Source organism: Arvicanthis niloticus, chromosome 13, assembly GCF_011762505.2.
Source record: "Arvicanthis niloticus isolate mArvNil1 chromosome 13, mArvNil1.pat.X, whole genome shotgun sequence".
Taxonomy (NCBI): Eukaryota; Metazoa; Chordata; class Mammalia; order Rodentia; family Muridae; genus Arvicanthis; species Arvicanthis niloticus.
Window position 1 is genome coordinate 17,765,777 of NC_047670.1, and position 12,288 is coordinate 17,778,064.

The window sequence follows — 12,288 nt, forward strand, 5'->3', positions numbered from 1 at the left end:
CTTCACTTTGCTAATCTCTAAATCTAAAAACGATTTAAAATATAACCCCCCCCAATCCCCAAGTACCTAAAATGCTGAGATATGTACGAAATAACTTCTCAACCAGTGAGATGTGCATGGTTTGAAAGAGCGGGTCGATATCTACTTTTCTGGAATCTAAGGCTGATGGTTTCCCTGTCCAGGCCTCTATCCTGAAATCTTCCTTGACTTCCTGTATCCATTTTGGTATCCCTAAACCAGATATGGGTCACTCCACCAGCAAATTCTCAAAAACAGATTAACAATATTTGGAGCTGAGTAACTAAACCTGAACACTTTAGGGAACGAAGTGATACCAAATTGGATGAAAAATATGAAACCATTGAAGTAGATTATTAAAAAATTTTCCCCGAAAACTGGACTGTAAAGACTTGCAGTGCAGGAGCTTGGGGGAGTCTGAATGGCTGAAACCTGTGGGTAATTTCAGGGTGGGCGGGGACTGCTCCGAACAGGTGCGCCTGGAGGAGCGGCAAGCTCCACCCACCCGGAAGTCCGCTTTGCGCGCTCTCTCAGCCCCGCCTACTCCGGAGGCCGGGCCGCGTCGTGATTGCGCGCAGGGTTGCGCGCGCGTAGGCGGAGCGGCGTGGGCCGCGGTCAGCTGACTGCTCCGGCTGGCACGTGACTTGCTTTGGGCGCAGGGGTCGAGGAAGCCGAGAGGCCAGAGCTTAGGTCCGGGAGGGATGGAGCGCTGAGCGGTTAACGTCTGCCAGGCTTCCTGCCTTCGCACCCGCCGTCGCCGCCGCCTCCTCCTGAGACACCTTCCGGGGTCAGTGAGCGACAGTCCTGCGGGGAGCTGCCACTGCAGTGGCTGCCAGGGAAGGATGGGGCGGCGCGGGGGCCTAGACTGTGGCGTCGGATCTGCAGCCGGCCTGGGTGCGGGCTCTCCGCATCTCGGGGCCTAGGGCTGATGTCTTTGGAAGAAAAAGGAGGGGGAAGGGGTCCAGGCGGGGAACTCAGTGGCAGAAGAGAGAAGTGTTGTACTTTGGGGTCCTCCTTGGGTGGGAGTCCCAGTCAGTCCTGGTCTGGTCACTTGTGAGAAGGTGGAAAGTGATAGAATGCCTCAGGTGAGGATCTGGGTTGGTGTGTGTGTGTGTGTGTCTGTGTGTGTGGTCTCCACTGGGTGTGTTTACGTCTGTATGTGAATAGAGGGAATTACAGTTTTCAAGGCGAAAGGGGTGCCCACTTCAGGCAGGGGGCGGTCACAGAGGACATGGGGGTCATTGTAGGTAGTGGACAGAACAGGAATCCAGGCAGCTAAAAACATTTCACTAGATTGGGGTTGGGGGAGGTTAAGCAAAATCCTCGAAAAGGAACTTTCGGGCAGAATCTCTTAGAAGACAGATTGAATCACCTATGAGGCATGAGAGGGAAGCTAGTATTCTTTTAGAGGAAAAATGTATCAGGGGGAAAATTGTCCACTCAGTCTAAAGTGGTGCCCCAGGAATGGAGTGGTGGGGTGTGACTAGCCCAGCCCTAGAAGTTCACATTGATGCTGGGAAGATAAGTCACAGCGGAAAGGTGAAGTTGTATAGAACTGGTAAAAAAAACAAAACAAAAAAAAACCAAACAAAAAAACAGAAAAGTATTCTGGAGGAAGAACAACTTGAATTTGGGTCTTGGCAAGTCAGTGGGATTGGAGGAAACAAAGGAGAACTTTTTATTCAGTGAAAACCCCATTATTTGAGGGCCTGATGAGAGAAGACATGTTTCAGGGGTGCCAAAGGCCAGGTTTGTAGTAGGCTGTATTGTGGAAGAGTGGGAAGTAGTTTTGAAGTCTGATGATACTTGATCATATAGTGCGTGCTCTGTGACAGATACTATGGGTGTGCTAAGACTTAGGAAGCAGACAGGCACTCTGCTCTCAGAGCTTCCAGAGAGGTACGGAGGAAATAGGTTTTAATATTCGTGCGTGTGGTGTGTGATAGAGCACTCACCTTTAATCCTAGCACTTTGGAGACAGCCAACCAAAGCTACATTGTGAGACTGTGTCAAAAAAAAAAAAAAAGTTATGCACAGGTAAAATCTGCTCTGAAGGAGTAATGGAGCAGTGATGTTTCCCAGGAATGTGACCTTTGTGGAAGATTCAAAGAAAGCTTTGCTGAGGATATGACTTGACCTAAGGTCTGAAAAGAGATTGGTGTGGAAAGGAGATGAGCAGGCAGGAGTGAGGGGACAGAATTTGTCAAGGCCTTGAAATGAGAGGAGAACTTGCAGACAGCCTGGAATGAGAAAGTGTGGTAGTGGGATGTGGACAGACAGGCCTGCGTGGGACAGAGCTGGAGCAGACTGTGCAGTGCTTTTCTGTTGGATGCAAAGAGGATCAGTGAAGATTCTAGACAGTGGAGACAGACTGTGGCCCTACAAGTCCCCCACAATTTGAACCAACCTGGCAGATAGTGAGTTGCAGGCTAGCCAGGGCTGCATAGCAAGACTCTGTCTGGAAAAACCCAGAATTGCTTTTCTGTGAGTGATTTGGGCTTCTGTGTCCTGTCTAGCTGGAGGAGATAAGGAGCCACAGGGTGAGCTGAAGTGCTTAAGGTGGTAATCACAGTTGTTCGGCAACAAGTAAGTCTCATTGTGTAGAAGTTAGAGCCGCAGATTTTCAGCTCAGAACTATGGGATCCTTTTGTCTTTTGGTTACTTTGCAGATACCAGATCCGATCTCAAGAAATAGTACTCTGCATCCTGAATGTGAGAGTTAGGTGGCTACTCTTGTCCTGCATTTAAAACAGAGCAGGATTATACAGACGCGCACACACACAAACGCACACGCACACACACATATACATATTATATTATCTATCTATCTATCTATCTATCTATCTATCTATCTATCTATCTATCTGTTTGTTTTTAAACAGGGTCCACTATGTATCCTTGACTGTCTTTGACCTTATTATATAGACCAGGCTGACCTTGAACTCACAGAGATACACCTGCTTCCTGAGTGCTGGGATTAAAGACTCATCTTTCTGTGTGTGTGTATTTATTTATTTTTTTACCTTTTGGTTTTTTGAGATAGGGTTTCTTTATGTAGACAAGGTTGTCCCCAAATTCAGAAATCTGCCTGCCTCTGCCTCCTGAGTGCTGGCATGTGTGTGTTTATAAATCTTTTTTTTTTTTTTTTTGAGACAGGGTTTCTCTGTGTAGCCCTGGCTGTCCTGGAACTCACTCTGTAGACCAGGCTGGCCTCGAACTCAGAAATCTGCCTGCCTCTGCCTCCCAAGCGTTGGGATTAAAGGCGTGCGCCACCACCACCCAGGCACCTTTATCAATGTTAAAGACAGCATTAGCATGGTGTTCTTGGAAAGAGCTTAGGCATTAAACCAAGGTGAGCCTGGAACTCCTGATCCTTCTGCCTGTGCCTCCTAAGTATCAATATTACAGATCTGTATCACTGGTCTCATCTCTCGTCTGTAAGCTAGGTAATGAAATAGCACTCTCTATTGGGAAATGTACTTGTTGTATACACACACACACACACACACACACACACACACACACACACTGAGTTCAGAGAATTGAGTCCAGTAGTCAGTGGAGGAGAGGTGCTTATGTCATAGCAGGATAAGAGTCTCATGAGATATGCATCTCAAGTGAGGAACATAATGGGTGTTTGAAAATAAAATGTTGGGTGAACCCAGTGCTGGCATTTTATTGAAAGAGGTTGATGCCAGTTGTGATGCATATCTTTCATCTCCGCACTTGTGGGGCAAAGGCATGAGAATCTGAATTCAGTGTCGGTCAGGGCTACATATTAGGACCTATGTGGGAGAGTGGGGCGAGGTGGCATTTCCTAAGTGACTAAAGCAGACTGAATAAGTAGGAAGTTCTTTATAAGGTAACACAATTAACTGGCACATTAACTTTTTAAAATAAATTCTTTTTATTTTGTGTGTATGAGTGTTTTGTGTGCATGTGTTATATGGTGCTTGTGGAAACCAGCAAAGGGCATTGGATTCCTTGGAACTGGATGGTGGTTGTGAGCTGAATGGAGTTTTGAGAACTGAACCTGGTTCTTCTGCAAGAGCAGCAAATGCTCTGAACTGTTGAGACATCTCTAGCCCCTGGCCTATTAACTTCACCATTGAGGTTGTACTAGTTCGGGGCTTCTGAGCTATAATGCTAACATTATTTTAGACAAAATTTTTCCATGTTTAGACACGTCCACCAAGTTCTAATTAGTACTTGAAATAGTACTGTGCTTTTCTCACGAAGACAGGTAAGCATGTACTGTTATCACATACTGATAGTACTGTGCATTTCTCACGAAGACAGATAAGCATGTACTGTTATCACATACTTGGGCAAATATTCAACGTTGAAGCTACAGAAAATAAGAGTAATTAATACTTCTGTGAATTCAGTTTTTCTTTGAATGGCTTTTACTATTAACTGCAGAAACACATTTTACTATTTCTAACTGTATGAGAACTTAAATAGGTTTCTATCAGTCACAGTAAGTGTAGCTATGACTTTGGACAGATATCTTCATTAACTGTTCTCTGCTCTAAAGGCGCAATGAAGTATCTGCTCTAGAGGAATTTATCACCGAATTGTTTAACATACTGAAGTGCTTTTCACCACTCATGATTCAGTAAGTGTTGTCCTTGAAGCAGTTAAAAATCTCAGATGAGCCTTTTATTTTAAGGGAGGCAGTGTGAAGAATTGAATCAGTCTTGTGTGTAGCTAGACAGGCATGCATTCTATAGGTTAGCCATGTCCCAGCCCTGATTTTAAACCTTTAACTTGAATTTCAGACTTGAATATATTGCATCTAAGAGATCATTTATAAATTATAAATGATTATATAAATGACCAGCCCCAAAGACAAGGGAAGTCCAACTCAGGGATTCATAAGCTATGGGTTGTGTGGAGGTCAGAAGACAACTTTGAGCATTGATTTCTTCTTGTGGTTTCTGCTGCACTGTATACATCAGGGTGGCTGACTTGTAAGCTTCTGGGTTAGTCTCCTGTTGTTGCCTCTCATCTTGAGGTAAGCGTACTGGGATTACAACTGTGTGCCACCCAGGTCGTCCTTTTACTCAGGTTCTGGGGGTAGAACTTGTATCCCCAGGCTGTACAGCTGGGGCTCTTACCCAGCTGAGCCATCTCCTTGGCTGTGTTGTTTTTGTTTTATAAGCTAGGGTTTCATACTTGCCTAGGTTGATCTCATATTCCCTATAAAGTCCGAGCTAGCCTCAAACTTTACCTTCCAGTTTCCTTAGATGCTGAGATTCTAAAGGTGAGTCACCTTCCCAGGCTGAGAGAGTTCTAGTTAATGACTTTCAATGATAGGCATATTGCACACATTGGCCAGTGTGCCAGTTCAAGTATAATATCTTTACCAGAAGTTACTAGGTACTTTCCAACATTGTATCTTGTATAGTGTCCTTCTTTTATTCTTTTTGAAAGAGTCTTGTGTAACACTAGGCTGGTCTCAACTGGAACTGTATATAATCAAGGATCCTCCTGTCTCTACTTCCCAAGTGCTAAGAATACCGGTGTGTACCACCACACATAGAACTCAGGGCTTCAGGCTTGCTATGCTAGTACCATGCCAACCGAGCTCCTTTTCCCAGCTCCAAAGAATAGGTTATGAGTACATTTCAATAGGACAATGGGCTGGGCTAGTAACTAGAATTTGCTCTGCTGGTCCTAACCTGCCTCAGATTCTTCCTACTTGTTATTGATGGGCATCTGCAAAGCTCTCTATTTCTTGACAACTGGGATGACAAGATAGCTGTTTATAAACTAAACTGATTAGAAATTGCTTTCTTTCATATCTAAATGTACCAAGGACACTTACATAGTATCTAGTAAATATTGTTTCACTTAAAAATAAAACTTGAAAAAGTTAAGATGTATTTATTTGATAATACATAGTTTGACAGTTCTAGATCTCATATAAATCCCGGAAATATTGAAAGGTGAGCTCTCCTTTAGTTGCTAAAAACAAACCAGCTAGGAACAAGTTTCCCTTCCTCCAGTTATAACTAAGATGCTTCTGCTGTGAAGGGTAACATTTTTACGTGCAAAGAGGAAACAGTTATTTGTATAGTGTAAATAATATTGTAGGGTAGGGTGTGACAACTTTGTCTCACCTTGATCTCGCTGTAAAGGAGGGTGCTATTTGGAGGGCTGCTCTGCTGTTACCTGCAGCATGCCATTTCCTGTGCTTGTTGGACTAAGCTGCTTTGGTGTGCTTGGTTATCCTTGGTGTCAAGAGGACTTCTTTCAGCATCTTCTCTCTTCCCTGTGGCCGAGTATCTCCATGTCACTACACACATACCCTGTGCACTTTAAACCATCTCTGTGTTAACTGTCAGTGTTAAGTGTTCAGTGGACATGCTGTGTAAGTGATTGTTCTGCTTTAGGGAGTAATGATAAAGGAAGAGTCTAGACATGGAAATCACTGATATATATGTCCTCATAATATTTTTTGACTTTAAAAAAAGTTTGTATGTGTGTGTCTGTGTATACATGTGCCACAGTGCTTGTGTGTGTGTGTGTGTGTGTTTAGTGCTCTCTCTTCATCATGGAGGTCCTGTGTATTGTGTGTGTGTGTGGTCACTGCCCTCCATCACGGAGTTCCTGTGTATGGTGTGTGTGTGTATGTGTGTTCAGTGTACTCTCCATCATGGAGTTCCTGTGTACTCTGTGTGTGTGTGTGTGTATGTATGTATGTATGTATGTATGTGTGGTCAGTGCCCTCCATCATGGAGTTCCTGTGTATTTGGTTTGGGTCATCAGGTTTGGTGGCAAGTACCATTACTTACTGAGCCTCCAGATAGGAGTCCTTGGATGTGGAAGGCTGACTGTAATTTGAAGAACCAAAAAGGAAGTCATTTTGCATCTAGATCATCTTCCAGCCTTAATTCATATGGAATTGAACTTACTGTTAGGGATGAGTGCATTTCAAAGAAATAGTGTACTGCCAGCTAGCCAGCCAGCCAGCCAGCCAGCCAGCCAGCCTTCCTTCTTGCTTTGTTCCTCCTTCCTTTTGAGACAAGGTCTTACTGTGTAATAGTTCATGCTGACCTGAAGTCACCGGTGTGATTAGGAGAGCCTCAAACACTTGCTGTATCAGTTTCCTAAGTGCTAGGGTTATAGTTGTATGCCACCACAGCTGGACTACATTGTTGTTTCTTGAAAGCATTAAAATCAGTGCAGGGTTGGGGTACATCCTGTTTTTTTTTGGTTGCACTCTTTGGGTTTGTTTGCTAGCTGGTCTGATCTGCCCAGGCCCAGTACCCCACCTTTTGTGGTGCTGTGTAAGTTACTACATTGGTGTTTTTGCTTTACATTTAAATCAGTGTGGTAGGAGAATAATTCTAGCCTTCAGATTACCCGAGGTAAGAGATGTAGTCATTAAACACTCCCAGAGCTCTGGACCCATGCTTTCCCTCTTTGTATTTGGGCTTCATGCCCTTGTGCTGCTGATATATTGTATTAAGGTTGTTTTTCTGTCCTGGTCTCTGCATGGGCCTCCCTCTGATATCTCTTTACCTACTTAACACTTCCCCACCCTCTCATAGAGATCTGTGGCCATCATTGGAACCTCCTTGATGACAGGGACTCCATTTCATTTGTTTTGCTTCCCAAAGACAACTACAGTTCCAGGGATTTGAGAGGAATAAGATCCTAAATTGAAAACAATTACTAGTTAAATAAGAGATTAGACGTAAAATATGTATCTGTCTTAATACAGTTATAGTGTTTACTTGGATTCAGTGCACGTGGATTGAGAGAGATGTAGTTGGGCATTATGTTGATTGATTTGGTGGATGGATGGACTTAGTTGAGAAAATGGCTTGGGTGGTTTTTATAGGCAAGGAGAGTTTGTGCAAAGTGAATGGAGCCACGAGGCAAAATAGGAAAGAGAACTAAGGGCAGATGTGAGGTTAAGGTGGAAAAGGATGCTCCAGAAATTTGTGAGGATAAGGCAGCCAAGGACTGAGGGCAGATTCCAGTTTCATTCCAAGTGGGAACCAGAACTTAGTGCATGTGTGTAATGAGTTACTGAGGAAACTGTGGACACAGCCATCTGTTGCTTGTACATATGACATTCAAAGTGGTTTGTATTCTGTCCTTGATAAATTCACTATCCCCCCACCTCCATCCCCACACTCACTCAAGACAGGAGCTCACTGTGTTGCCCAAGCTGGCCTGAATTCTAGATTTTCTGGCCTCAGTTTCCCTAGTGCTTAGATTATAGGCATGTACCATCACACCTGGCTGAACTGTTTGCCTGCGTGTACATCTGTGTGAAGGTGTCAGAAGTCCTGGAACAGGTATGAACTCCCATGTGGGTGCTGGGAATTGGACCCATGTCTTCTGAAGAGCAGCCAGTGCTCTTTAACTGCTGAGTCATCTCTCCAGGAACACCCCTACCCTCCTTTTTTTGAAGACAGGATTTTACTGGGATTAAAAGCATATGCCACCATGCCCAGCAAGTTGTTCATTCTTGAGTGAAGTGAAAATGTACCTAGATTTTATTTTGTTCTTCACCATATCATTCATCTCTATTTGCTTAATCAATTTACTAGTTACCACTCAAAAGCATGCAAAAAGTAGATTCAGATTATGTACACACATAAATCATTCTAAACTCAGTAGAGTAAAAATAATCTTTGTGTTATAACTCTAGATGCTGGGTAGTTCTTAAACATGCTCTGCCTTTAGCCAACTTTTTTGTTTGTAGTCCTGGCTGGACTGGAACTCAGTCTGTAGACAAGACCAACTTTGAGATCCACTTGCCTCTGCCTCCTAAGTGCTGCAATTAAAGGGTCATTCTACCACCTTCCCCTCCTCTTTCCCCTTCTCCTTCCCCTCCCCCTCTCCTTCTCTTTCTCCTTCTCCCTTTTGGAGACAGTGTTTCTTTGTGTAGCCCTGGCTGTCCTGGAACTTTGTAGACCAGGCTGGTCTTGAACTCAGTGATCCACCTGCCTCTGCCTCCCAAGTGCTGGGACTAAAGGTGTGCACCACCATGTCCAGCTATCTTCTGTTACTTAATATTGCTACCTCTTAGAACATTCAGCTCATTGTGTCATCATGGGAGTACTCTTTTGATACAGTTGTTCTGACACCTGCTGATAATCTGCGCTGTCTATAGGACAGTTTTTAAATTATTTAATCATAAAATACTTTTGTGATGTGTGTGTATGTTTGGATGCATGCATGTTTGGTGTGCATTTGAAGGCACTTTGAAGAGACAGCTGGCAAAAGTTGATTCTCTCCTTCTACAGGAAGCCAGGACTCAGCACCTCCTGCCCGTCCCAATTGTCTCCTCCTCTCTTTTTATATGCAATGATAAGCAGAACTGAGATGAGCTTCTAAGTCTTTTTGTTGTCCATGCAGTGCTTGGCCATCACACTGTGCTTCCTGGAGCTGGCATTAGGGTTTTCTCTGGCTGTAATTCACAGTGAGATGAAATTGCTATTGGGCACCCTTGATCTTGTGCTTCACATATATAGCTATTTAATAATCGCTGAATGTAGCCCTGCCTTTTCTGTTGCATTATCTCCAGGGTGGTATCCCTCACTCCAGTCTCCTCCTCCTCTTCTCTCTTCCTTTCTTTATCTCTGTGGGTGCCTGTTTGCTAAAGGGCATTTGTAGAGGCTAGAGGACAACTTTGTAGAGCCTTGTTTTCTTTCCTTCCATTTTCACTGGGTTCTGGGAATCAAAGTGAGGTAGTTAGGTGTGGCGTCAGTGCCTTTACTGCTGGGCTCCTCGTCAGACTCTGTTCTTTGTTGTGATGCTGTTTATTTATTAGTCTGACCTTTTAACCTTTTCAGCTGTTGTGATAGGGGCATGTTTCTGGTGTTTAAATGTAAAGACAGCTGGTGGGCTAGGAATATAGCTTGGTTGAAGAGCATGTGTGTGAGCCCCTAGGTGTGACCTCCAGTAGCACAAGGAAACAAAAGATAAAGCTGAGCCAGACAGGGTGGTCCACACATTCATTCCCAGCTAAGAGGAGAGCCCAGGCATTTTAAGGTTAGTCTGAGCAATGATATAACACTTGGCTGAACAGCCCTTTTGTAAAATAATAACAATATATGTTTAGATCCAATCTAAAGTATTACTATGTTAGATATTAGAGTTTAAAATTAGTTTTACTCTGTGGTTGTCTTGGTTAGGTTTCTGTTGCTATGACAAAAAGCTGACCCAAACCAACTTGGGGAGGAAAGGGTTTATTTCACCTCATAGGTTACAGTCCTCAGAAGGAAGACAAGGCAGGAATCCGGAGGCAGGAACCATGGCAGGTAAAGGCCATGGAGGAATGCTGCATACAGGATTGGTCCTCCAGGCTTGCTCATGGTTTTTAAGTCCAAGCCAGGACCATCAGGACCGTCAGGACCATCAGCCCCATGTAGGCACTTCACCGTTAATCAAAAAAATGTTCCTCCAGATTGCCTTAGCGTGTGCCAGGCACAAAGCTAACCAGTAGTGGAGCCCAGCAGTGGCCTTGTACTTTTGGGATTACAAACGCGTGCTACCTCCACACCGGGCTTTAGGTATTCTAACCAGTGATGACAAGTGTGCTACCTCCACACCGGGCTTTAGGTATTCTAACCAGTGATGACAAGTGTGCTACCTCCACACCGGGCTTTAGATAGTCTAACCAGTGATGACAAGTGTGCTACCTCCACACCGGGCTTTAGGTATTCTAACCAGTGATGACAAGTGTGCTACCTCCACACCGGGCTTTAGGTATTCTAACCAGTGATGACAAGTGTGCTACCTCCACACCGGGCTTTAGATAGTCTAACCAGTGATGACAAGTGTGCTACCTCCACACCGGGCTTTAGATAGTCTAACCAGTGATGACAAGTGTGCTACCTCCACACCAGGCTTTAGATAGTCTAACCAGTGATGACAAGTGTGCTACCTCCACACCGGGCTTTAGATAGTCTAACCAGTGATGACAAGTGTGCTACCTCCACACCGGGCTTTAGATAGTCTAACCAGTGATGACAAGTGTGCTACCTCCACACCGGGCTTTAGGTAGTCTAACCAGTGATGACAAGTGTGCTACCTCCACACTGGGCTTTAGATAGTCTAACCAGTGATGACAAGTGTGCTACCTCCACACCGGGCTTTAGATAGTCTAACCAGTGATGACAAGTTGCTGTAGTGTCCGTCCGTAGCTCCTTTGAATGAATCAAGGCAGCAGTGTATGAATATTTGCAATAAAACGAGCGAGCACTTCTCCCATTATTAACCAAAGCAGTTCATGTTCATTGTTGTGTATTGATTCATTTTTTTTCTGCCTGTACTTAGGAAGTTTATGTGTTCATTGTAATTCATCCTCTTTTTTATTTTAAATGTAAAACATGAGAGAGAGAAAGGAGGGAGGCTGGAAGATGTGGCTGAATCTCCACACAGAGATAAATATCAATTAGGTGACAATACCGAAGGCTGTGACTAATGTGTACAGCAAAACCAGAGACCTCAGCTGCTGGCTGTAGTGGGCTCACTTTCCCACCACAAACACCCACAAATCTGGTCAAGCTAGGTGGAGAAACTTCTTCTAGACAGTTGGTAACAGGTTGTGCAGGAGCCCAGAAGAAGACAGAGTGAGCTCTGCAACCCCCCTCCCCTCTAGGTCTCCCCCAAAGATGCATTGCACTGTAGTCAGTTGATCTTGCTGACTTTGGGCTGGACAAAGGCGTGTCTAGTTGAAATTAACAGGTAAAGTCCACAGAGCCTTTGTAGGGCTCTTGATGAGAGGTTGAGCAAAGAATGAGTAGACAGCTGCACCTGAATAGTTGCCAGCACAATAGCTTCCCTTTCTGCCCTCTCCTTCCTGCTTCCCCTCTGTCTTTTCTTGAATCCAGACCTGAGGGATTTAGAACAAAGCACAGCACTGTCTTTAAAAAAGAAAAGAAAAAAAAAAAAAAAAAAAAAAAAGCCTGGGCTTGGTGGGACAAGCCTTTAATTTCAGTAATTAAGAAGCAGAGGCAAACTGGTCTCTGAGTTTGAGGTTAGTTTAGTCTATATAACAAACTCCAGGCCAGCCAGGGCTATATAGTAAGACCCTATCTCAGACATTTTTAAAAATCGCATAATGTGTGTATGTACACGCTAATGTGTGGAAGTCAGAGAAGAACTTGTAAGGAAACATCCCTTCTTCCACCATGTAGGTCCCAAAGGATGGAGCTTGGTCATCAAGCTTGGTGTTATGCTCCTTCACTCACTGAGCCAGCCATCTGTTGTGCCCTCCCACCATCTCAAAAGGAAGATAGA

At 44.3% G+C, this 12,288-nt stretch overlaps 1 protein-coding gene across 1 annotated transcript in view; it reads left to right on the forward strand.

Moving 5' to 3' along the window:
• Positions 1-560: 560 nt before the first annotated feature.
• The window catches only part of Atp6v1c1 (ATPase H+ transporting V1 subunit C1), a 35,611-nt gene continuing 23,883 nt past the window's right edge, over positions 561-12,288 (forward strand). Inside the window, exon 1 of the mRNA XM_034517209.1 lies at positions 561-805. The gene's annotated coding sequence lies outside the window, so the exon portion shown is untranslated. The remainder of the gene's footprint in view (positions 806-12,288) is intronic.